Source organism: Lithobates pipiens, unplaced genomic scaffold (genome assembly GCF_037356315.1).
Source record: "Lithobates pipiens isolate NorthernLeopardFrog02 unplaced genomic scaffold, aLitPip1_a1.2 Scaffold_16, whole genome shotgun sequence".
Classification (NCBI taxonomy): Eukaryota; Metazoa; Chordata; class Amphibia; order Anura; family Ranidae; genus Lithobates; species Lithobates pipiens.
In genome coordinates this window covers 262228152-262253536 of record NW_027507748.1, presented here as the reverse complement: position 1 = coordinate 262253536, position 25385 = coordinate 262228152, and positions in this window count along the sequence as shown.

The following is a 25385-nucleotide window of genomic DNA, read 5'->3' as shown; positions in this document are numbered from 1 at the left end:
GAGGGATTGTCATTATTTTAAGATAAAGTTGCAAAAGTGGGTGGAACTCCACTTTAAGGAGAGGAAAGCAGAGAGAAACTCCAGGGAAACATCCTGTGGATTCTTCAGTGAATTTCCTGTTCAGTGTCTAGAGAACAGCACAATAAGGCTGGAGTAGATTTTACCTAATATTGGTAATGCCGTGTACGCGTGACCAGACTTTTCAATGGACTAGGTCCGACTGTCTTCCTGACTGACTTTCAGCGGAGGTCCGACGGACTTTCTGAACGAACGTACTTGGCCACACATGGCCGGACTAAGTCCATTTGAAAGTCTGTTCGTTTTGAACGTGATGTCGTAAACGGGACTAAACAAGGAAGTTCAATAGCCAGTAGCCAATAGCTGCCCGTGCGTAGTATTTGGTCCATCGGACTAGCGCACAGACGAATGGTTTTCCCGATTTTTAGTCCGTCAGACTTGAGTCCGTCGGATAGATTTGAATCATGTTCTATTTCTAGGGCCGTCTGATTTTTTTAAATATAAAAAGCGGTCGGACTAGCCCACACACGATCAGATTGTCCGACAGACTGATCCTGTCGGACCTAGTCTGCCAGAAAGTCCGGTCGTGTGTACGCGGCATAAGATGAGTGAGGAGAGCTAACTGCTCTATTGTAAGTGCCACATGGTTTCTGCAAATAAATTCTTTGTGCTATTTTGTGAGACTGTCTCAGATATCTAGAACCACATTTTGCAATACAGTACCGCCATATCTTCAGCTATCTGTTCATCTCATCAGGAAATGAGTGATAGACAGTATTGCATTTTCAATGAAAGACTGTTCAGCAACAGAGGATATATACAGACAACTACTTTGCTGAAAAGGTTACATACAGGCAGCTGCTACTGTCTGGGAAGAGACTTTTGTCAAGGTGAATATCTTAAAGGGACCACACACCTGTTGTGTCACAGAGGCAGTACATTGGTTACCACTTTGTTGCGTTTGATAGGAATTTGTTTACTGCATAGTTGTTGGAACAACAGACAAGTTTGGGATTTATATATAGCTTATAGTTCGCTTAGCTAAATCAGAAAACTGGACTGCTAGATCACATTTGTTGATGTTCTAATGCCAAAACTGTGACTCCAATTTTGATTATTGAACTTGTTGCTTTGTGTGCTTTAATAATTTTTCTTATTTTCTTCATGCTGCCACTGCTGAATAAAGTTGCATATTATTTATCTTTGTCCGTTTCACTGTGTCTCGAGACTTGGAGGAGTCATTCAATTTAGGTAGGAGCAGTGCCTGCATAACTATTAAAGCCAACACCTACGGTTGCGCTTTATTAAATATTTTTTTTAGATTAACAACAACCTTTGTTACTACACTAAATGACAGCATTTAGGCCACTTAGAAGAAACAATTATACAGTCCAGTGGAGAAATGTCGTTATCCCAGTAACATTGCAACATTTAATCTCCCAATAAATGTTTATCACTCCCATATGTACCATTTAATTCCCCCTTCAATATCTCGTACCAGAAATACTTGCATTAGTGTCAGTGGGGTCAAACATGCAATTTTTTTGGTGGGTAGAAAGGCTGTAGAGGACTGTTTTTTGTTCTCAGGATCAGTGCTTCAGTTCCTACATTTATGTTGGCAGAAATTGAGTCTCAGAAGCAGGAATATATTATTGCACAGGGTACTACATGGTATGGTGACTTTAGCAACTGCCCCTATGGCCTTTGCATTACTTATAATTGCAAACAATTATTTAATAGAGGCAGTAGGGTGTTAATGAGACAAGATTTGTCTGGAGGTAATGCTGAGAGAATTGCTGCAGTTACAGTGCACCGGGCTGTGGGCTGCCCAGGAGGCACAGCATTGTACTCCACTGTTTTATTTTTTATTGCACTAGTCCTGTTTTCCACCACAAGGGACATACCATGTAAACAACACCTTCATGGTTAATTCACACTGGTGCTCAGTCAAATTGCAGAGCAGCCAGAATGATTTAGCGCTCTGGCCGCTCTGCGTTGCTGGCTGGCTTGGCTGTGTCCAATCACAGACAGAGTTCTGTGTTTACAAAAACACAAAACTCTATGTGCATAGAAACAGTGATTTGGCTGTTGCAGGGAGAAAAAACAGATCAGAAAGTAAAAGCAACGCATATTACACATTGCTAGGCACACAGTTAATGCCTTGATTGCCCCTAGATGTTAACCCATTCCCAGCCAGTGTAAATAGTACAGTGTCAGTGTACAGTATTATCACTGTATTAGTGTCACTAGCTACATCCGTGTCAGTTATAGACATGTGCAGAGTAAAATATTTTGTTTCGGAATTTCGTTTTCGTCCGAAAAATTAATTTATTTAGTTACTCCTGAAATTCTGTTTATTTATTTAGTTTTTCGCTCAAAAATTGCATTCGTCCGATAAGCCACATGAATTACAGTCGAATCTGTCTTTGAAGGCTTTATGGTGTCTGTCGAATGTATGAACAAGAACTTTAGACCCCTATTAAAGTCTATGGGACTCCAACGTTCAAAATCAAAAGTGCTAATTTTAAAGGCTAATTTGCAAGTTACTGTCCTACAAAGTGTTTGGGGACCCGGGTCCTGCCCCAGGGGACATGTATCAATGCAAAAAAAGTTTTAAAAACTGCAGTTTTTTCGGGAGCAATGATTAAAGTGAAACAATAAAAGTGTAATATTCCTTTAAATTTCGTACGGGGGGGGGGGGGGGGTGTCTATAGTATGCCTGTGAAGGGGCGCATGTTTCTGGTGCTTAGAACTGTCTCTGCACAAAGTGTCATTTATGCAGGAAAAAAAGTCCTTTAAAATCACTCGCAGCTATTATGAATTGTCGGCTCCGTAATACAGAGAACACTCATTGAAAGTCATTGATAAAAAATAAAATAAAAAAAAAGCGTGGGGGTCCCCCAAATTCAATTACTAGGCCCTTCAGGTCTGGTATGGATATTAAGGGGACCCTGCGTCAAATGTTTAAAAAAATTTGACGTGGGGTTCCCCCTAAATATCCATACCAGACCCTTTATCCGAGCACGTAACCTGGCAGGCCGCAGGAAAAGAGGGGGGGACGAGAGAGCGGCCCCCCCCTCCCTCCTGAACCGTACCAGGCCACATGCCCTCAACATTGGGAGGATGCTTTGGGGGTCTTGCAGAGAAGGGCCTCATTCCCACAACCCTGGCCGGTGGCTGTGGGGGGCTTATCAGAATCTGGAAGCCCCCTTTAACAAGGGGACCCCCAGGTCCCACCCCCCCTGTTTGAAATGGTAAGGGGGTACAAAAGTACCCCTACCATTTCACAAAGAAAGTGTAAAAAATAGTTAAATAAGACAAACACACTTTTGAAAAATTCCTTTATTAAAAAAAAAAAAAAAAAAAAAAAAAAAAGATTCCAGCAGTGGTAATCCACTCTTGCCATCCAGCGACGGCCGATCATATCTCCGGGGTCCAGCGATGGCTCATCTGAATCAGCGCAGCGAATCCATCCATCTTCTGTCTTCACGGAGGAGACACTGCGGGGATTCCGGTGGCTTGACGTTTGTTATATGCGGAGGACGGGGCCACCCGTCACCTGACCCCGCCCCCCTCTGATGCAAGGGGAAACCCGGGGTTCCCCATGACGTATGGGTGACCCCGCACCCCTCTGATGTAACACAGGCAGGTTTCCGTTACATCAGAGGGGGGCGGGGTCACCCATAGGTCACGGGGAACCCCGGGTTTCCCCTTGCGTCAGAGGGTGGCGGGGTCAGGTGACGGGTGGCTCCGCCCTCCGCATATAACAAATGTCAGGCCGCCGGAATCCCTGCAATGTCTCCTCCGTGGAGACAGAAGATGGATGGATTCGTTGCGCTGATTCAGATCAGCCATCGCTGGACCCCGGAGAGATGATCGTCCGTCACTGGATAGCAAGAGTGGATTACCACCGCTGGAATCTTTTTTTTATTTTTAATAAAGGAATTTTTCAAAAGTGTGTTTGTCTTATTTAACTATTTTTTACACTTTCTTTGTGAAATGGTAGGGGTACTTTTGTACCCCCTTACCATTTCAAATGGGGGGGTTGGGATCTGGGGGTCCCCTTCTTAAAAGGGGCTTCCAGATTCTGATAAGCCCCCCGCCCGCAGACCCCCACAACCACCAGCCAGGGTTGTGGGGATGAGGCCCTTGTCCTCATCAATATGGGGACAAGGTGCTTTAAGGGGTCACAGACCCCCAAAGCATCCTCCCAATATTGAGGGCATGTGGCCTGGTACAGTTCAGGAGGGAGGGGGAGCCGCTCTCTCGTCCCCCCCTCTTTTCCTGCGGCCTGCCAGGTTACGTGCTCGGATAAAGGGTCTGGTATGGATTTTTAGGGGGGCCCCCACGTCAATTTTGTTTTTAATTTGACGCAGGGTTCCCCTTAATATCCATACCAGACCTAAAGGGCCTGGTAATTGAATTCAGGGGACCCCCACGCTTTTTTATTTATTTTTTTATTTTTTTATCAATGACTTTCAATGAGTGTTCTCTTTTCTCTGTATTAGGGAGCCGACAATTCATAATAGCTGCGAGTGATTTTAAAGGACTTTTTTTTACCTGCATAAATTACACTTTGTGCAGGGACAGGTGCAGCAGTTCTAAGCACCAGAAACATGCGCCCCTTCACAGGCATACTATAGACACCCCCCCCGTACGAAATTTAAAGGCAAATTTACACTTTTATTGTTTCACTTTAATCATTATTAAAATCACTGCTCCCGAAAAAACTGCCGTTTTTAAAACTTTTTTACATGTCCCCTGGGACAGGACCCGGGTCCCCAAACACTTTTTAGAACAGTAACTTGCAGAATCTTTTCTCTCTGTCAAATCTTTTTTCTCTGTCGAATATTTTCTCGATATAATCTTGGACTAATAGAGGTAAGGTTAGGCACATTCGACCACAGGTTCTATAGACACAGATTGTTATTGTCAGAGTCACGTCGAATCTCCTATTCTATATCGAACTGTTGTAACAATGAAAACGAAAATAAAGCATTTATGTCGGATCTTTTGTTTTTCGGATTCTGTGCTTTCGTTATCGTTTGTCAAAACGAAAATGAAAATAGCTGAAATTCGGACGAAAACGAATGCACATGTCTAGTCAGTTAGTGACGCTACGAGATTACAGTATAGAGTCTATAGTTTGTAGACACTATAACTTTTACACAAACCAATTATTATACACTTATTGGGATTTTTTTTAACCAAAGACATGTAGCAGAATCAATTTTGCCCTAAATTTGTATTTATTACTAATACCACCAAAATAAATCTATATTTGTTTGATAAAAATGATATCAATTTCATTTGCGTACAGTGTTATATGACTGCACTTTTGCCAGTTAAAGTAGCACAGTGCTGAATAGCAAAAAATACCCTATGGGTAAAACCTTCTGGAGATCAAGTGTTTTAGCCATGCAATGATAATGTGCTATATGCAAGAGCCCACAACAACATTAAATCTCAGTTTACAACAGCGTGAACTCGAATTAGTTGGGACTGCACATTACTCTTTACCTTTTAAAAAAGGTATTTTATAGAAAAAGTATTCATGCCGTTTGAAATTTTTTACATTTTGTCATGTGACAAACACAAAAGTAAATGTGTTTTATTGGGATTTTATGTGATAGACCATTACAAAGTGGCATATAATTGTGAAGTGGAAGCAAAATAATAAATGGTTTTCAATTTTTTTTTACAAATAAATATCTGAAAAGTGTTGCATGCATTTGTATTTAGCCCCCTTTACTCTGATACCCCTAACTAAAATCCAGTGGAATCAACTACCTTTAGAAGTCAGCTAATTAGTAAACAGAGCCCTCCTGTGCATAATTTAATCTCAGTATAAATACAGCTGTTCTGTGAAGCCTTCGGATGTTTGTTAGAGAACCTTAGAGAACAAACGGCATCATGAAGGCCAAGGAACTTGACAGCCAGGTCAAGGGTAAAGTTGCAAAGAAGTTTAAAGCAGTATTAGGTTATAAAAGAAATATCCCAAGCTTTTAATTTCTCACGGAGAACTGTTGGCACAACTGCAAACCTACCAAGACTTGGCCATCCACCTAAACTGACAGACCAGGCATTAATCAGAGAAGCAGCCAAGAGGCCAATGGTAACGCTGGAAGAGCTGCAGAGATCCACAGGACAACTTATAGTCATGCACGCCACTTATCTGGCCTTTATGGAAAAGTGGCAAGAAGAAAGCCATTGTTGAAAGAAAACCATAAGAAGTCCTGTTTGCAATTTGCGAGAAACCATATGGGGTACACAGCAAACATGTGGAACAAGGTGCACTGGTCATATGGGACCAAAATTGAACTTTTTGGCCTAAAAGCAAAACGCTATATGTGTCGGAAAACTAACAGAGCACATCACCCTGAACGCACTATCCCCACTGTGAAACATGGTGGTGGGAGGGATGCTTTTCTTCAGCAGGGACAGGGGAAGCTGGTCAGAGATGATGGGAAGATGGATGGAGCCAAATACAGGGCAGTCCTAGAAGAAAACTTGTTAGAGTCTGCAAACGACTTGAGACTGGAGCAGAGGTTCACCTTCCAGCAGAATAACGACCTTAAACATACAGCCCAAGCTATAATGGAATGGTTTAGCTCAAAGCATATTCATGTGTTAGAATGGCCCAGTTAAAGTCCAGACCCAAATGTAATTGAGCATCTGTGGAAAGACTTAAAAATTGCTGTTCACAGACGCTCTCTATCCAATCTGACAGAGCTTGAGGTGTTTTACAAAGAAGAATGGACAAAAATGTCACTCTCTAGATGTGCAAATCTGGTAGAGTCATCCCCAAAAAGTCTTGCAGCTGTAATTGCAGCCAAAGGTGGTTCTATAAAAAACGACTCAGGGGGGCTGAATACGAATGCACACCACACTTTTCACATATTAGTAACAAAAATTTGAAAACCATTTATCATTTTCCTTCCACTTCACAATTATGTGCCACTTTGTGTTGGTCTATCACATAAAATCGCAATAAAATACATTTAAGTTTTTGGTTGTAACATGTTGTGGAAAATTTCAAAAGGTATGAATACTTTTTCAAGGCACTGTAAGTTGTGTGTTAGCTATGGCTCTGTTTTGTGGAAGAGTACAGTGTCAAAATTATTGTGTGTGTTTCTTAAAGCCAAGTTTTTTTTTGCATTGGCCCACCTTGAACCAATGTAACTATACATCTTCCATATCTGTTCAATTCCTTTGGAAGCGGAGAATTACTTTAGTGGCCACCACTACAGTGATCTTCACCATCTTTCAGGTCCTGCGCCAGGTGGCTGCCCTGCTGCAAAGTATCCAAAGAGGGTCACCATGGGCACCATTCAGAGAACACTTTGTGGTTTTCTCAATAAATACAAAGCATTCTCTGAATGGACCAGTGGAGATTGTGACATCACTGCCTTATATTTATTGAGAAAAATGCACATATCCTGGAAGACAGTGATGATCACTGTAGCAGCGGAAGCTACTAGCGTGATTCTCCACTGCCGCAGAGATCAGCCAGGTATAGTTAATTGTAACTATGCAAAAAAATAAAAAAATAAAAACACACCTAAAATTTCGCTTTAAATTGGTATATTATGTTTTATTAGTATTAATTATAACAGGTTTATTTATTTTGAATGTTTAGCTCTAAAAGAGATAGTTGGAGAAACACTTAAAGCGACACAGAATGCAAATCCCTTAAGAGATTCTTCAGGAAACTAGAAATCCCCTGTTTAGTTTGACCCTATAAATGTATAATTAAACCCCTTCATGTGGCTCTTTTCTTTTTTTTTTGGTACAGAGTGATACAAATACAGATTTCAGTATTAGCTCAACCTGCAAGTAATATCTTGTGTTTTTGTGTAAACTGATTTAAAAACAGACCACAAAACCCAAAAGCACAAGTAGATGCGAGTCCGAGATCCTTCTACTGTTTTACGAGGGGAAACCGCAAACTCACTTCAATATCTCAGCCTCAGAAAGTAAGGAATAAAATAAATAAATACACAGGAAATTGCGTAGTGCTAATTCATCATTAGTCTAACGCATAACTAGTTTCGTAGAATGACCTCTTTTTTGTTAAAGTACTTTTTGTCTTTTATTACCTTATCACACCTTGTTCTTTTTCTGCCTTTCACTTAGTTATCTTTATGTGTTGTACTTTTTTGTCCATTGTTACCAACTTCGTCACCAGTGTCTCTTTCTTTCCTCATTTACCCTGATCTCTTTTTTTATTTTGTGTCCCTCCTATTTCTTTCTTTTCATTTTCTTTAATTCTCTTTTTTTTGTGCTCCCCCTGCGGCTTTCCCAACTGCTAGTGGATGACATTTCCTTTCATGTTCGGGCTGAGCGGAGGCTTTGAATGGGGGTTTGATTCCTTTAAGATAATAGCTGGTTCCCTGTCAGATGCAGACTGATCAGTTAAAACCTTAATCACGGGCTGTCTGCTTGCATGGCACTTATTTTTAAGAGATTAATCCCCTAAGCTCCGCACTAGCATACATTCAGAGGGGAGAAAAAAGGGCAGCATTTTCTTTTTCTTATTGTTTCCTCTTCTCTTTTCTTTGTTCAAACCACTTTCCTCATTTGCCTGACCTCGGGTGGACCATTTACCATCTTATTTTCACTGCGTCTGTCAAGCAACTTGAGAAGTACAAATATGTAGCTACATAGTTGTAAATGGAAAATTACATATGTAGGTTTTAATGTACTCCTCCCAACCCTGGCACAACTTTTTTTTTTTTTTTGTAACTGTAAAATAGATCACAGTTTAGTCTGTTAATAATACCTGAACTGAACAATGACATCCGTTAGCAATACTACTTTTATCAATTTTTTTAAGAAAAAAAATACTGTCAGAAACACGTGCAACATTTTTTCTACTAATAGTTCAAATGATGACTTTATATTCACCCGGATGTGAAGACTGTTCTAATACAAGATAACCCTGGACTTGATTTGAACTTGTAGTTTAATGATATTTATTTATTTGCCGTTTGTGTCCCATTGGGGATATTTCCCTTGACTTCCTGTCCTGTCGATATAACAAGAATTTAGAATCTCTCCAAAGTAAATGAAAGGTGTTTTTAAGTTCGTTGTCAGCAGAACAAATGTCCTAACTGTTAGAATTTACTACCATTCTGTATAGGTGACCAAATTAAAATTATACATTTTTCACTCACTGACCAAGGTCCCAAGGACAAATAGAGAGAGTGTAAACATACTTCATGTCCTGTAGATACAACAGGAACTTAGAGGAAATCTCTCCAAAGTAAATGAAAGGTCCTTTTAGTTGTCAGCAGAACAAATGACCTAACTGCAATATTTTACTACCATTCTGTATAGGTGACCACTTAAAATTTTAGATTTTTCACTCACTTTCTGTCCTGTGACAATGGTCCTCAGGACAAATAGAGAGAGAGTAAACATCATTCACAGGTGTCAGCATAACATTTGCTTATTTTTTTTTTTTAAATCAACAGCGCCCTTAGATGGTCTTTGCTACCTAAAATGTAAATTGAATACAGGCATACCCCACTTTTAAGCACACAATGGGGTTTATTTACTAAATCTGGAAAGTCCAAAATCAGGCACACTTCTGCATAGAAACCAATGAGCTTCTAACCCCAGCTTGTTCAATTAAACTTTGGTAATAAAACCTGTAAACTCATTGGTTTCTATGCAGAAGCGAGCCTGATGCTGCACTTTCCAGCTTTAGTAAATAAACCCCATTGCGTACTAAAAGTGGGGTATGCCTGTAGGTGGTCCTTGTGTTTGTGGATTGCCTGATTCAAGGTGAAACTAGTTTGGGTAAACAGATGCATTCATCACTACTTGACAATGTCTTCATCTCTACAGTATACCTGTAGCGCAAGGCGACGCAGGGAGTGCTTGGATGGATATGCATTTTGGTTATTCCAAGAGGGTCATGACAAATAAACAATACTTGATATTGTGGCAAATTAGTAAATAGGGTCTTCAGAGCTGTTTCACTTTGAATACTCAATCAATTGTATGGGAAATTAAAGCTGAAGTTTAGATATGGTAATTTTTACATGGTTACATTGGTGCAGCTTTGACTAAATTATTATTATTATGCGCAATTTATATAGCGCCAACAGTTTACGCAGCAATGTAAGTATGTATAAGCCATACCTGTGAAAGCTGGAAATCACTGTATTCTAAGTTCAAATCTATGCATGTGCTGTTAATTCGTTTTTGAGGGTAATTTTCTAGTGTGTTTTGTGTTTTTGGGATGCGTTAATGTTAATAGGGGGCGATGTCTGTTGTCATGCAGGAAACGCACCAAAAATGCATATACATGCATTTTTCATGCAATTCCATTGAAGTCTATGGAGCCAAAAATGCATCGTGCTGCATGGCAAAAAGTCCCTGCACCCTTCTAAACAACACGCCGGTGGACACTGCATAGATATGAACCATAGGAACTAATGTTAAATGGACTTTAGTGCGTTTCTGCAAACACACTACAGGGATCTCCACTAGCTTCTGGGTCCCATGCCAAACGGCTACCCTGCTGCTTAGTGAACACATTAAATCATCTCAGCAGGGAACACTTTGCATTTTCTCAAATAACGCAAAGCAATTTCTGATTGCACAAGGTAGTGAGGTGACATCACAGTCTCCACCTCGTTCAAGCAGAAAACCCTGAGGGTTGATTTACTAAAACTGGAGAGTGAAAAATTTGGTGCAGCTCTGCATTGGAGCCAGTCAGCTTCTAATTTCAGCTTGTACAATTAAACTTTGACAAAACAAAAAACCTAGAAGGAAGCCTATAATCAACCCTTTTGTATTAATTGAGAAAATGAAAAGCATTTCCTGAATGGCGACCAGGCTGAACAAATAACCTCCTGTGTTCAGTAAGCAGCAGGGAGGCCCGCTCAGCACTGAACCCAGAAGCTAGTGGAGATAACTGCTGTAGAAATATATTTTACAGTGATTTTCAGCCGCCACAGAGATCTACCAAATATAACACATGCATACGTACATTGGCCCAAGCTGGAACCATGTACAAATTGTCATATCTAAATTTCAACTTAAAAAAAAACCCAGTATATTTGCTATTACATAATTGGTTGAATAAAGTGAACATACCTTATTTACACTGAGAAGCGCCTCTTTTTCTCTATTAAATCAACCCCACTGTGAAAGACAATTACAATCATGTTGCTAGAAATATAATTAGGAAATAGGTATTCAATTTTCATGTCTGGGATACTGATGTATGTATATCAACATATACATAGTTGTTTAAGAAGATAATGTACAGAGCTGTAATCATGTGTAAAAAGCAATAACACATAATAAACAATATACATTTTTTTGTAAACTGATCTGCCCACAGTAAACTGGGGTCCAAGTTAGATATTCTGTTTTTTTTTTTTCATTGTACAAACTCCCTATTTAATAAGCTTAATAATTGAAGAGGTTTGCGTATTAATTTCTATAGAGGCACCAATATTTTAACACATTTCTGAGTTAATCCTTCTACAAACAGTTAACAATACCCTGGTATTTTCAATGATTCTTCACAACATAGTAAAGACAAGCATTCTGTCCGCTGAAAGCTGTCCAAGCATAACTAAGCCATAGCTGTGAAATTTCACTATATCAGAGCTTTATTGTTACAGCTCTGCAAGTTTCTCCCAGTATGCCCGAAGATTTCTGAGAATGTCAAAGGATGGCAGAGACAGCCTGGTCATAAACTAATGCCGCAACACTACAGCAAAGGACTACAGACAGCAGACAATTAGGACACTGGATAGATAGAAGGAGTAAAAAAATAGGCAAAGTGCTGAAATGTTTATTTTAAAAATGCACAGCTCGCCATATTCTGATAAAAGGTGACTATAGCTTATGAACTGGCCAGGAAATGGCTAATCACGTAAACACTGAGAACACGTTTTTTTGAGATTCCCAAGAAACCCAAGTACTAAAAGGAGTCCTTTTTGTAAAGGCCTCTATTAATTAGAGATGTCAGGTCAGTTTCTAAGTAAATGTCCATTTTATTTGATCACAAACCTAAATTAGCATTTAAAGTGAACAAAAATCAGTCTAAAATAACTAATCTTGAAAATCATTTCTAGAATCCTAAAAAAAAACAAAAAAACAGATCTGATAGCAGAAATAAAATAATAAAAGGCACATTAGAAGACCTTTGGCATTCTAATTACAGTATCTGATAAAGCTTTCTTTATCCATTGAGTAGCAGAATAAAGTATTTTCTTCATACTGGTCACTGCACATCCCTTTTCTAGGCAAACAGTTCTTGATTCTATCAATCTTGGCCATGTCATGTCTTTAGCCTAATGTTTGTCACACTATGCTCTAAACTTTTATTTCGTTTCCACAAAACTGTCAGAGTATTCACCATCCACCTGAAACAGGAGACTATTAGAGACAATATGTAGTTACATTTTATATATGTTATTTTTACCATTTTATATATAACAATTCTAGTGAATTTATTAACTGTATTTTACTAGAGCTTCACACCTTCTCCGGCTATTGATTGCTGACTGGTAGCAGACATGGCAACATGAGTACAGGCAATAGAAACAAGACTCAATCCTCAACAAAGAGAGTCCATCCTCGTATTGCCCAGGGGGATATCTAGCAATATTTTACCTCATCTTTATGAACCTCCCCAGGGGTTATAGCGGTGATACCACGTAATCTGAGCCATGCTACAAACAGCAGACTGGACCTTCCAGCACCTCCCGCCTCAATATCGCAACATGTGTTTATGCCAACACGCATGGAAAGGACAAGGCCACAGCTTAATTAAATTCCAACACATAACATGCACGTGCACATATTCAGCCAGTGCCAGTCACAGTCGTACTGTGAGCACTTAAGCAAAAGAGGGAAGTGGGGCCTGTCCTTACCATAAGTGCTAGACAGACAGCCTACTTCCAATTTTCCATCAAAGGCATAGCCCATTACAGCAACTTTAACTGCTGGCAAGGTCAAAAACACGCAGCAAGCTGTGACATACCATAAGAGGAAAAAAGGGGTGGGAGGGTGGACAGCTCTTCCAAACGACTCTTCCGAAAGACCCAGAATTCCCTGGGGCACACGTTCCCTGAGCTCAGGCCCATCCCATCCCAACTGTCCCAACCAATTGTTCCCCTTGTCATGCATCTAGCCATGCCCCCATCAGTCAAGGCTCTCTTTCCCTAGGGAGCTCAAGAGGCCTTCATGACTGCTGAGGCGCAATGGGCTTAGGTCCCAATTAAAGTAACACAATGGGATCAAGTCCCCCACAACCCTTGTCCTTTACCCCATTAAATAAGACACTTACAACCATTAGGTTGGAAAGGGCAAGGCCACAGCTTTATTAAATTCCAACACATATTCAACCAGTGCCAGTCACAGTCGTATTACAAGCACTTAAGCAAAAGAGGGAAGTGGGACCTGTCCTTACCATAAGTGCTGAACAGGCAGCCTACTTCCAATTTTCCATCAAGGGCATAGCCCGTTACAGCAACTTTAACTACTGTCAAGGTCAAAAAACCGCCAACCGCCCATCAATAACTGACGAGCGCCCCACCGCAGCCAGCACCTGTTTCACACCTCGCTGCAGGCCAAGGTTGAACATGTCCAACCCAATGTCATTAAGGAGAACACCATCTCGCCTCAACAGATCGTTAGTACCCTCCAGATCCTTATGACGGATGACGAACCCACCGATTTGCTGAACAAACTTGGCGACCTGGGCGTTTGACAGAAGCATTCTAGCTGGGAACCAGGTACTTCCCTGGCCCACAGAAAGCGAGGCACGATTACAGACCATATGAGCACCAAGTTGGTATAAACTGCATAGCATTGAGCAATGTCCCGTTTGATAGCAGAAATAAAGTCCAGAGACCATGTATAAACCACATCATTCCCTCCAGCGTGAAGATTTAAAATTATGGGGCCAGACACGTGGGACCGAAGGCACAAACACTCTGGAAGGACTTGGGGCCAGCATAAACTGCGAGGCCCAAACCAGCGGATCCTGGCAAGATCATAGGTAAAGCCCAAATTCTTCCCGTCGCTCCGAACTACCGCACGACAAGCGGCCCAGTAAATGAAGGAATCTCCCATGATCCTGACCATAGCTGAGTAATGATCTGAAATTTAAAACAGGTGATGGCGGACATACAAAGAAAAAAACACCTACCCAAATGCTGGAGTTCCGTATCAGCGAAACCCATGCCTAAAGCAGCGGAGGCAGCAACGAAAAAACCTGCATAATTGGAACGTGCTAAGAGAGGAGGAATCAGCATGGACAAAGAAAAGGGGGATGGGGGTGCGTGAGGACAGGAAGGGTGACGAAACCAAGGAACTGGAAGAACCTTTTGTAGTAACTAAGCAGATTAAGAAAATAATGCCACACGTCGTTCCTGTGAAGCGAAATGGAAAAACTCACTGCCCGACACCTGATCCCGTTTGTCCCACATGCGACAGTACGACACCCACGTCCAAGAGGATAGCGATGCCCGGAAGAGATTTAGCAAACATCAGAAACAAGGTTCCAGCAATAGGCCAGACAGGGAAGGTCCTACAGGGAAGCCAACAGGGCGAGGGCACGGAAACGATCAAGCTGTGAACGAGAGACAGCATCGGCAATATCATTAGCAGTGCCAGGGACACGCCTAGCTCTAAAGCAAATGTTAAACTGAAGGCATTTTAAAACCCAAAAATTCAGCAACGACACAACCGGAGGGGATTTGCAGACTGTTGATTGACCACCTGCACCACGCTCATGTTATCGGAGCAGAAAAACCACCAAAAAGATCCATGCGGGCCCATGAGGCCGGCCTACATTTAGCTGGCCACTCCCCTTGGGAAAATGCCCAAAACCCCAGGAGCCTGCCGCATCAGTGTAAAGCTCCAGCTGCGAGTTCGGTACCTCCTCCAGCAACCAACATGACTGGCCATTGTAGGAAAGGAGAGCCACCCCCTTTGTGGCCCACGCCAGACATCTAGCCCTTTTTGCCAAGCGGACCAGGGAGAGTAGCCTGGCCAGCTTGTCACTGAGCAAGCCGGAAAAACCATCTCCACTGTGTCAATTTCAATACCCAAGAAGGCCAGAACCATCACGGGGCCCTCGGTCATGGCTGAAAGTGGGATGGCAAACCGCTCACAGGTGTCCTGAAAAACAGACAGGAGCTGCTGGCACTCACCGCTTTCAGCTGGGCCCATGAAGAGGAAGTCGTCCAAATAGTGTAACACGGAATGCAAACCAGCCGCCTGACAGCTACCCATTCAAGGAAACTACCGAAGAGCTCAAAGAAATCACAAGAAATAGCACAACTCATGGGAAGGCACATGACAAAAAGTAGCTTCCCTGAAAGCAGCATCTGGGCAAATGGACGTATTCCGGGTGGACCGGGAGGAGGCATAAGGCGGACTCCATGTCTGCCTTGGCTAGAAAGGCCGAAGGGCAAGTCACCCTGATCAGGTGGAGCGCCTTGTCAAACTAGGCATAGTGGACCCTGGTTTCTTCCTTGCCAATGCCGTCGTTAACCAAAGAGCCAGAAGGATAGGACATGTGATGGATGAGGCGGAATTTTTTCCTCAACCCTTTTGGGTTTCCCCCACCAAAGGGGGAAACCCTCAGGTTGTGGAAAGGGGGAAGATGACACGGGCCGCCATGCCCCCCAAATCCAATTCCTTCTGGAGTTTCTCGGCCACCATGGACTCGAAATGAACGGCCGTTTTAAAATTAGGTGCCATGGTTGGCATACCCAAAAGAGTTAAGGGGAACCAAAAAACCATGGTACAAACTGCCCCTCAAGATCAAGGCCTCTCTATGAAAAGGGGGGGTACTGGTCTAGCCAGAGAAGCATCTCTGACACGATCACTGGGATCCTCCAGTTTAGAAATGTCAGGCTTGGCCCTCAGCCGGGAAAGCAGTTGTTTTCACTTTCAGAAGCACCAGCCAGGTGAGCGCCCCCGCAAAGTGAGCACTCGTGCTTAAAATGGCACGCTGTGAACCACTTGCAGTGGCTCTCATTGAACAGCCATACTTTTTTGGGGTTTTGGCAGCTTCGGGAGAGAACAACCTGGGGGGAGCTATAGCACACAAAGAGCCCCGTAATTTCATTGGTCAGGAACCAAACCCGGGCCTGACAGGCGAGAATTCTACCACCGAACCACCAATGCTCCATGTCGGATATGTCGATCGTTTCACGGTCAGGAGGGACGAACGCAAGGAAATCCATAAATACGCAACACCAGGTTCTATCCTAGACATCTTCCGACAGGTGTGTACTGGTGGTGTAACTGCCCACAAAGTGCCACCCGATGAAGAGGCCGAACTGGATACCGAACCCAAAGCACCCACACGAGACAGGACCGATATTATGCCCGTAACAATGCCATCGTCCTGAGCACCCGATATGACAGCATTACTAGACCTACCCCAAATCAAACCACAATCGTACTCACTGATTCGCAGATGTGCAGATGAAGAAGGGCAACTGACAGCTGGTCCAGAAGGACTCCCCAGTTCAAGATTGTCCACATGATGAGCTGGCTGGGGGCTGTGACATCCATCACCTTGAGGAATGTTGATGGCTAAAGGAAAGTCCAGTGGCGGCGGGCCACCATCCCCCACCCAGCAGGGTGCATGGGGATGTGAATGCATAATGGCCAGGACATGAGGGCAGAGGCAGTATGGACTGTGCTGAAATATGAATCTCCCGTCCAGCTGGGAGCAGGGAGAGATGCTGGCAGGGACACACCAGCAGTGAGAGACAGCGTGGAGGAAGGAGGAGGAGGGGCAGCCTGTGCGGAAGCTCCGGGCTGGCTTGCCTGGCCTCTGGCACTGCGTGACGCCCCCCACCCGGCCCGCGATGTGCATCGATGGTGGGGGACCCACCGGGGAGGACTCAGGCAGTGGATGGCAGCAGGAGGAGACAGAGGGGGGGGGGCCATGACCAGTGGCCTCAGGGGCTCCAGAGGGACATGGGGGAGAGGAGGCAGTGTATGATGGACTGACCTTGACCTTGAAGAGCCAGCTCGTGGACCCTGGGCAACAGGAGGTCAGTGCCCATGGCAGAGGTGCTGGGTTCCACAGCAGCTCTTCCAAACGACTCTTCCGAAAGACCCAGAATTCCCTGGGGCACACGTTCCCTGAGCTCAAGCCCATCCCATCCCAACTGTCCCAACCAATCGTTTGTCATGCACCTAGCCATGCCCTGATCAGTCAGGGCTCTCTTTCCCTAGGGGGATCAAGAGGCCTTCATTATGGGGGATGCTACCTGCTATTGCCTTTTTTTTTTTTTCTTTAGCATTTTTTTTTTGCACAAGCCTCTTTGGAATAAGAAGATATATGTTTACTTGATATGGCTATAATAATCATAATATAATAATATTTATTCTTCAATTGTACTTGTCTCTATTTTTTCTTTTTTTCTTTACTGTAGCATTTTACTTGGTGGTTTCACTTAGGTAATTGTTTGCCCCTATGTATTTTGAGCACCTGGTAATTATTTTAATAATTTGTGATCTTTTTGTGGGTTTTTTCCTTTTTTTTTTGCTGTGATTTTTGCAGCTTGTATAAGATATAAGCACATGTTTATTTGCATATCACTACTTTCACTATTTTTGACTTACTAGATGAACGTCCACTCCCATAGGTGATCCTAGGGGGCCAAGGTTCCAAATTTATATTTCCTTTTTCTTCTTAAGCAACTTATCACGTTGTTGATGCTAGCTGCTGATTTTTACTCGATTTTACTTTGACTCATTTGTAGCGCAACTTTTCACATATTTTTTGTTCATAAGTAAGACGTTTGGAAGATTGACTGAGTTCACAACGGGACACTTGATTGTGGGAGAAGACCTAAATACTCCATTAGCCCCAGTAGAGGACATATCCTCCGGCGTGTCATTTCTTTTAGGGCACGAAATCACATTGTCCCATCTTTATCTCAGAAGTCAATTGATTGTCTTGATGGTGTGTCCTATTAAATAAAAAATTTGAGGAATTTATTAACTGTAGTATTATTACTGTTAGTTTTCTGCTTAGATTAGGATTTGATGTTATTAAGAGAACTAAAAAGCAGATAAAATAATAGACAGATTAATATACTGTATATCAACAAATTGCACATACTAGGCTATATTTATCACTAGGGGCATGCTTGTTTAAAACCTTTAATTGATAAACAGTTATTTCAAATATAACTAAACCCAAGAACAAAAAATTAATATATTGCAACTTACCATTATACATAAGAGGCACCTGCATTGATATTATTTTTTCAGAACTTTTTTCTCTGCAACGTCACTTGGTAACCATTTTTTGTTCATGCCTGGATATGATTATTCCTCCACTGTAGCTATAGAGTTGCTAACCAGGCTGGACATGATGAGATTAGTAGTTTACAGAGAAAGATAAGGTTGTTTGGGCTTTCTGGTTAACTCACAGGAATCGACAAGGACACTGCATTTCTAGCAAGATCAACATGTATTTTCTGAACTTGACAATGTAGTGTCACCCCCCCCCCCCAAGGAGCCACTTGGTAATTTGGGGTTCTCTGTTCTGTGCCTTGACCCCAAGAACAACCTCAGCCCCTCTGGCACACCTGGTTGAATAAAATTGCTGCAAGCACAAGTAACAACACAAGTGTTAAATACATTTCTCCTGGCTGTGAGGTATTGCCAGTAAAAAACACACACACCCGGTTAGTGATAAACACACCTAATCTAATAATAATGCAGATTAGCATAAATGGCAAATTACACAGAATTAAGCACAGAGCAGGCTGCTGAACAGGGTAGAATATATATGCGGAAGTAGAAAAGGAAAAAAGACAATACATTTCTATATCATTGCTAAAATCAATGTATCAATTAGAAAAACAACAATGAACAGTGTATAATAACTCAAAATGTGTTCAGAATGATAGTGCAGGATGATAGTTCAGAATGATAGTGCACTCATATGAACAGACAGGGGTGGGATACCACTTTAGCTGGCCAGTAACTAAAGCTTTAAGGTAGTTACAATTATGGGCAGTCCTTAGTCCCAAGTCTTCACTGGTTAAATATTGGAGCTCGTTGGCGTGCATTACAGCCATCAATAAGGCCTGCAGGCAGTATTAGAGCTATGGAGTCACTGGTTAAGTCGTTTCTAGTAGTGGCCGCAAGGCCTACACACTGGGCCTGGTCACACTGTGGTAGTTGTCTCTCCGATCAGGTGTCCACTCGCTTGGGTTGCTTGGGCAGGCAGCACGGCAAAGACCGTGTCCCAGCAGTGACTATCTCTCCACCCTCAGCTCACAGATCTGCTTCCCCACACTGTAGTGGCTTCCAATAGTGTGGTCCCCTTCTGTCTCTGGAGATTACACCCCACATCTCATCCTCTCACCACACTGGCCTCTCACAGCTGTGGGCTTCTGCTGACACAGGCTCTCTCTTTTAATGGTGTTGCCTTAGCACCGTCCTCTTGCTCCTCTCATTCTCTCTCTGGCTGCACTACTTCCCCCAGCCCATTCCCAGGCTCCCTAGGGTTCCAATCTGGCCGCCAGTCCTCGGGACTGCATGTCTCATGATGATGCTCCCCTTGTGTCTTCTGATTGGCCTTTATTGTGGCCAATGGGGAGGGAAACAGTAGGCAGCGAGCCTAATGAGAACCACTGTTTATCTCCCGCGGTGCTGAGATGAGAAGGGAGGGGGGCAAGTGGGGGAAACACTCTGAAAGCCCTTAGCTTGCCTCTCCCCTGTCACAGTGGCGCTGTGTTCTCTGGGGGAACCAAGCAAGGGCAGGGGAGCCCTGCCACTGCTCCACTGGTGAAGTGGGGGGCACTGGAGAGAGCAGAGGGAACAGATGTGGAGGGTAGCACCTGCTACACTAAGAAAGGGCTTAGAATGAAGAAAGATAATTAATACAGCCACCACATCTAAGGACTGGAAATCTTTAAGACAATACAGTTTGGATTATGGGTTAAAGTAAAGGCCACACATGCATGGAACAGAAGTAGCTGGCATAAGGAAGCCACAAGTGCAGCGTTCAACCTAGTATTGTAACAAATGGCTGTACACTGCTATACAAGGGTTTACTTTGATGCTTGTGTAAACTCATGCATACACAGGGGCATTCAACCATGGATGCAGACTGCCTGCATCCAGAATTTTACTTCCTTGATCATGTTCAAGTTTATGCAAGCTTTGGAGTAAACACTCATGTAGCAGCGCATAATCATTCATTGCACACTGTACCTGTGGCTCTAGGTATTTGGGCTCCATGCATGCTCTTACGCCCTCATGTGGCCATGTGCATAAAAAACCTAACCCTCCCCTACAATTTTGTTTCAAAGGCCACTTTATGCATTGTACCTCCTTTTTTTTTCATCTTATTCAAATTTTTTTATGTATAGGTACAAAACATATCTTTTAGGCTAATACATACAAAAAACACATAACTACTAAATAAACATCCTATTAAAAAAAACAAAAAAACATTCCATACACCTCTCATAGTTGTTCTCCCATAGAATCCAAGCAAGTGTTAAAGATTAGTAAGGAGATTCTTGTTCCCGCTCTACCATCAGGATACTGGATCACGGGGCACATTAACTCTAAGTTGGATTCATACCTGAACAGATATAACTGGAGTCATCACAGAGGAGTATATTCATTCATAGCATAAGCTAAACCTTAAAAGAAGTGGATGGATTTAGTCTACTGCATCCTGATCATCAATTGTATATTCTGAGTCTGTCCACAAGCGCCAGACCCTCTCAAATTTTTTCAGGGCAATTCTAAGCCAAATATGTAGCTCTGTATAGGGGTACAGTCCCTCTGATTAGACACTTCCAGAAGGGCAGAGTAGGGCAGAGTAGGGGCCGTGTCTGATTTCCACTTGAGCACCATTGCCTTCCTGGCGTAAAATAATAAGAGGCCCAATAGACTGCATATTGCCTCACTAATGGCCAAGGAGACGACTAACCCCAGGAGGCATACGCCAACCTTTACAGGGACATGTACAGTAGTCATGGTAAATATAAACCAGGTCACATCCTGCCAATAGCTACTAATCTGAGGGCACTCCGAAAATATAAGATATAGGCAAATCCTGCATGGTCACTATAGCATCTCTAACAGCAGGCAGAGGAATTAGGGTAAATACAATGTAACAGTTGTGGTGTAAAATAAATTCTGTGCACTATTTTAAATTGGATCGACCGGTCTTTAGTTAAGATCAGTGCTTGACTTGGGCTGTCCCAGAAATCTTCCCAATCTTCACTGTCTAAATCCTATCCCTCTGAACATCACACAGTAAGCAAGGCATCTAGTCCCACGCCAACAGAGCGCAATAGTGACTTGAAGTTTTTTTGAGAGAGTCATCCCGAAGGAGAACCTCCCAATCACCCTGCTCCTATCTAAAGGAAGAAAACTCAAATTGCGATGCATAGGCTTGTGGGAATTGCAGGAATTGGAAGAACACATTAGGCAGTGTAAAATAATTTTTCAACCTATCAAACATAAATAGTGCACTCCCACCACAAATATCTGAAAGGTATCTGACCCCTTTAGGTAAAATCCTGGGTTTGGTAGAGAATGAAATTCCGGTAACATGGGATTGTACCAAAGTGGCGTTGATGGGGACCTTTTATTCCTTACTACATTGGGTTTAAGAATGACAATGTACCAGGCCTTAATAACTATCTTCATAGCAGCAGTAAGAGACAGAAGAGAGACTCTCAGAACCCTATAGAGGAGATTACAGAGGGTCTCATAGGATCCCAAATGTGCAGCTTCTAATACTACTGAGGCATTTGTGTCATCAGAGATAAGCCAATTGTGAGCATGGGTAAGCATAGCTGCCAAGCAGTAGGTATAAAAGTCTGGGCAAGCTAAGCCCCCTTGTGTCCAAGGTCTGCGTAAAACCTTTCTGCTAAATCTAGTCCGGCGGGATTGTCATAAAAGGAAGCCTATGAGGGAATCCAATTATTTAAAAAGGGATTTTGATAGCCAAATTGGGGAGTGCAGTACAGTAAAACTGGGAGGATTTTCATTTTTATTATAAAGTACCTCCTTAAATCTATTCTGTTAGGACAGTATGGTCACCTGCTGACTTCCACAGTTTAATTCTTCAACAAGACACAGAAGTAAAAGCAATTTTACTTCAGTTAATTGCAGTATACAGAATGCTTTTCCAGTATTTTTGAAGTGGAAGAAGACTTTCTTGAGCCCTGTCTATGCAAAATACTAACACTGATTGAGGTAACATAAAAAAAATGGGTAGGGACTAGCTAGTACTAAACTAACTAGTAGGTATGAGCCGAACACCCTCCTGTTCGGTTCGCAGCAGAACATGCTAACAGGCACAAAATTCGACAGAACACGCGAACACCGTTTATGTCTATGGGACACAAACATAAATAATCAAAAGTGCTAATTTTAAAGGCTTATATGCAAGTTATTGTCATAAAAATTGTTTGGGGACCCGGGTCCTGCCCCAGGGGACATGTGTCCATGCAATACATTTTTTTTTAAAGCAGATGGTTTTTCGGGAGCAGTGATTTTTTAACACTTAAAGTAAAACAATAAAAATTAAATATTCCTTTAAATATCATGCCTGGGGGGTGTCTCTAGCATGCCTGCAAAGTGACAGTTGTCCTGGGGATGAAGTACCCCTGGCCCCTCCCTGAAAAAACTGGCCCGGTGCCCACGTCGAGGTCATGAGGCGCATCCACAGACTGATGTCTTTGTGATCCCACCACAGTGCCAGACATATCGCCCTCCTCTGCCGGGAACTGCTTATCATACTGTAGCCATGACGTGCCTCCGTAGACTCTTCCTCTTACCGAATCCATGTAACAAAAATAGGATTTTTATAACAGCTTACCTGTAAAAATTCTTTTCTTTTGAGGTACATCATGGGACACAGAGACTCAGTAATTACTGATGGGTTATAGGGTATTACTAGGTGATTGGACACTGGCACACCCTAAAAAGGAAGTTCAATCCCCCATATAACCCCTCCCCTTACTGGAGGTACCTCAGTTTTGTAGCAAAGCAATATAAGTGTATTAGAAGAGGGGAAGGACCTCTGTGTCCCGTGATGTACCTCAAAAGAAAAGGATTTTACAGGTAAGCTGTTATAAAAATCCTATTTTCTTTCTCGTACGACACAGAGACTCAGTAATTACTGATGGGATGTCCCAGAGCAATGCTATCTGAGGGGAGGGAACCACACAACATAGGGTGCAATCAGACCTGAGGACCCTGTACAGCTGCCTGCAGCACACTATGCCCAAAGGTGATATCCTCATGTCTTCTCACATCCACCTGATAAAATTTGGTGAATGTATGAACTGATGACCAGGAATGCGGCTTCGCAGATTTGAGCCATGGAGGCCTGGTGATGCACTGCCCACGAAGCACTAATAGCCCTAGTGGAGTGCGCCTTGATCTGAAAAGGTGGAATATTTCACTTTAAACCATAAGCGTGAACAATTACTTGTCTAATCCATTTAGCAATGGTAGATTTCGATGCTGCCTGTCCTCTATTAGGACCCTATGGCCATACGAACCTGAGCAGTCGCTTCCAAATAGGTTTTGACTGCTCTCACTACATCCAAGGAATGTAGTGACTTCTCTTCCGTAGAGCAGGGATTTGTAAAAAAGGAAGGCAGAACAATATCTTGGTTTAGATGAAAACCTGAGACCACCTTCAGTAGAAAACTAGGATGAGGGCGTAACACCACTCTATCCTTGTGCATTATCAGATAAGAGACAAGAGAGGGCCGCTAATTCTGATACTCTTCTGACAGAAGAAATGGCCACCAGAAAAATAAATTTCCTTGTCAACAGAACTAAGGGAATTTGATGTATCAGTTCAAAAGGCTGCTTCTGTAAAGCTGACAGAACCAAATTCAGATCCCAGGGGTTTAGAGGCACCTTAACTGGAGGATTAAGGCGTGTTACCCCTTGTATAAAGCTTCGGACCAAAGAATGCGAAGCAAGTGGACATTGAAACAGAACTGATAAGGCCAAGGCTTGGCCCTTGATGGTACTCAAGGAATGTTTCAACTCTAATCCCTTTTGCAGAAATTCGAGGATTCTGCTTATGACATATTTTCTGGGGTGCCACACCAGGAGACATATGCTTTCCAGACTCTGTGATAAATCATTCTGGAAGCTGGATTTCTTGCATTAATGAAGGTAGAGATCACAGGGCCCGAAAGCCCACGATTCTTCAGAATGTGGGTTTCAATAGCCAAACCGTTAAATTTAGCGTTTGTAAGGTAGGATGCAATACTGGTCCCTGGGATAGCAGGTCTGGACAGGACGGTAGGGTCCAAGGAGAGCCTACCGCCATCTTCCCTATTTCTGCATACCAAGTTCTTCTGGACCACGCTGGGGCCACCAGAAGCACTGACTTCCTTTCCTGCCTGATCCTGCAAAGAAGTCGTGGCAGTAGCAGAATAGGAGGCAATGCATAAATCAGAGAGAACTGATGCCACAGAGTTACCAACGCATCTGCAAGAGGATCCCTTGTTCTTGACACAAAGTTGTCGATCTTGTTGTTGGACCTGGACGCAAAGAGATCTACATCTGGAATCCCCCATCTCTGGCATATGACCAAGAAGACGTTGGGGTGAAGAGACCATTCCCCTGGGACTAACTGCTGGTGACTCAAGTAGTCCGCCTCTCAGTTCTCTACTCCCGGAATAAGGACAGGATACTGTTTTGCATCAGCCTCAAATGAAACTGAGTGTATGGAACTGCTTTGAATGAAGCCACCATCTTCCCCAACAACCTCATACAAAGACTAATAGAAGGGCCTTTCTTTGCACTGACTACCTGAATCAGTTATTTTATAGCACTGATCTTTGCTTGGGACAGGAATACCCTCTGCTGCGTTGTATCTATGACCAGACCAAAATACTCTAGTCTTCTTAATGGTTTTAAAGAAGACTTCTTTAAGTTGAGGACCCAACCTAGGTATTCCAGGTAGTTGATTGTGGTGACCAAATTATGGTCCAAGCGGGCTACAGACCGGTCTCTCAAGAGCAAGTCATCTAGGTATGCTATTATCATTATACCTTGGTCCCTTAATCTGGCCAGAGGAGGGGCCAAGATCTTGGTAAACACTTGAGGTGCAGTAGCTAGCTCGAAAGGCAGCGCTACTAACTGAAATTGGCGTTTTTTTCTACTCTGAAACACAGGTTTTTTTGATGAGCAGGGAAAATAGGTACATGCAGGCAGGCATCCTTGATGTCTATTGACGCCAGAAGTTCTCCTCCTTGCAGGATGGAGACTACCGATCGGATCAATTCCATGTGAAAGGACAGTATCTTTAGAAATCGGTTTAGCTCTTTGAGTTCTAGAATGGGTCTGAC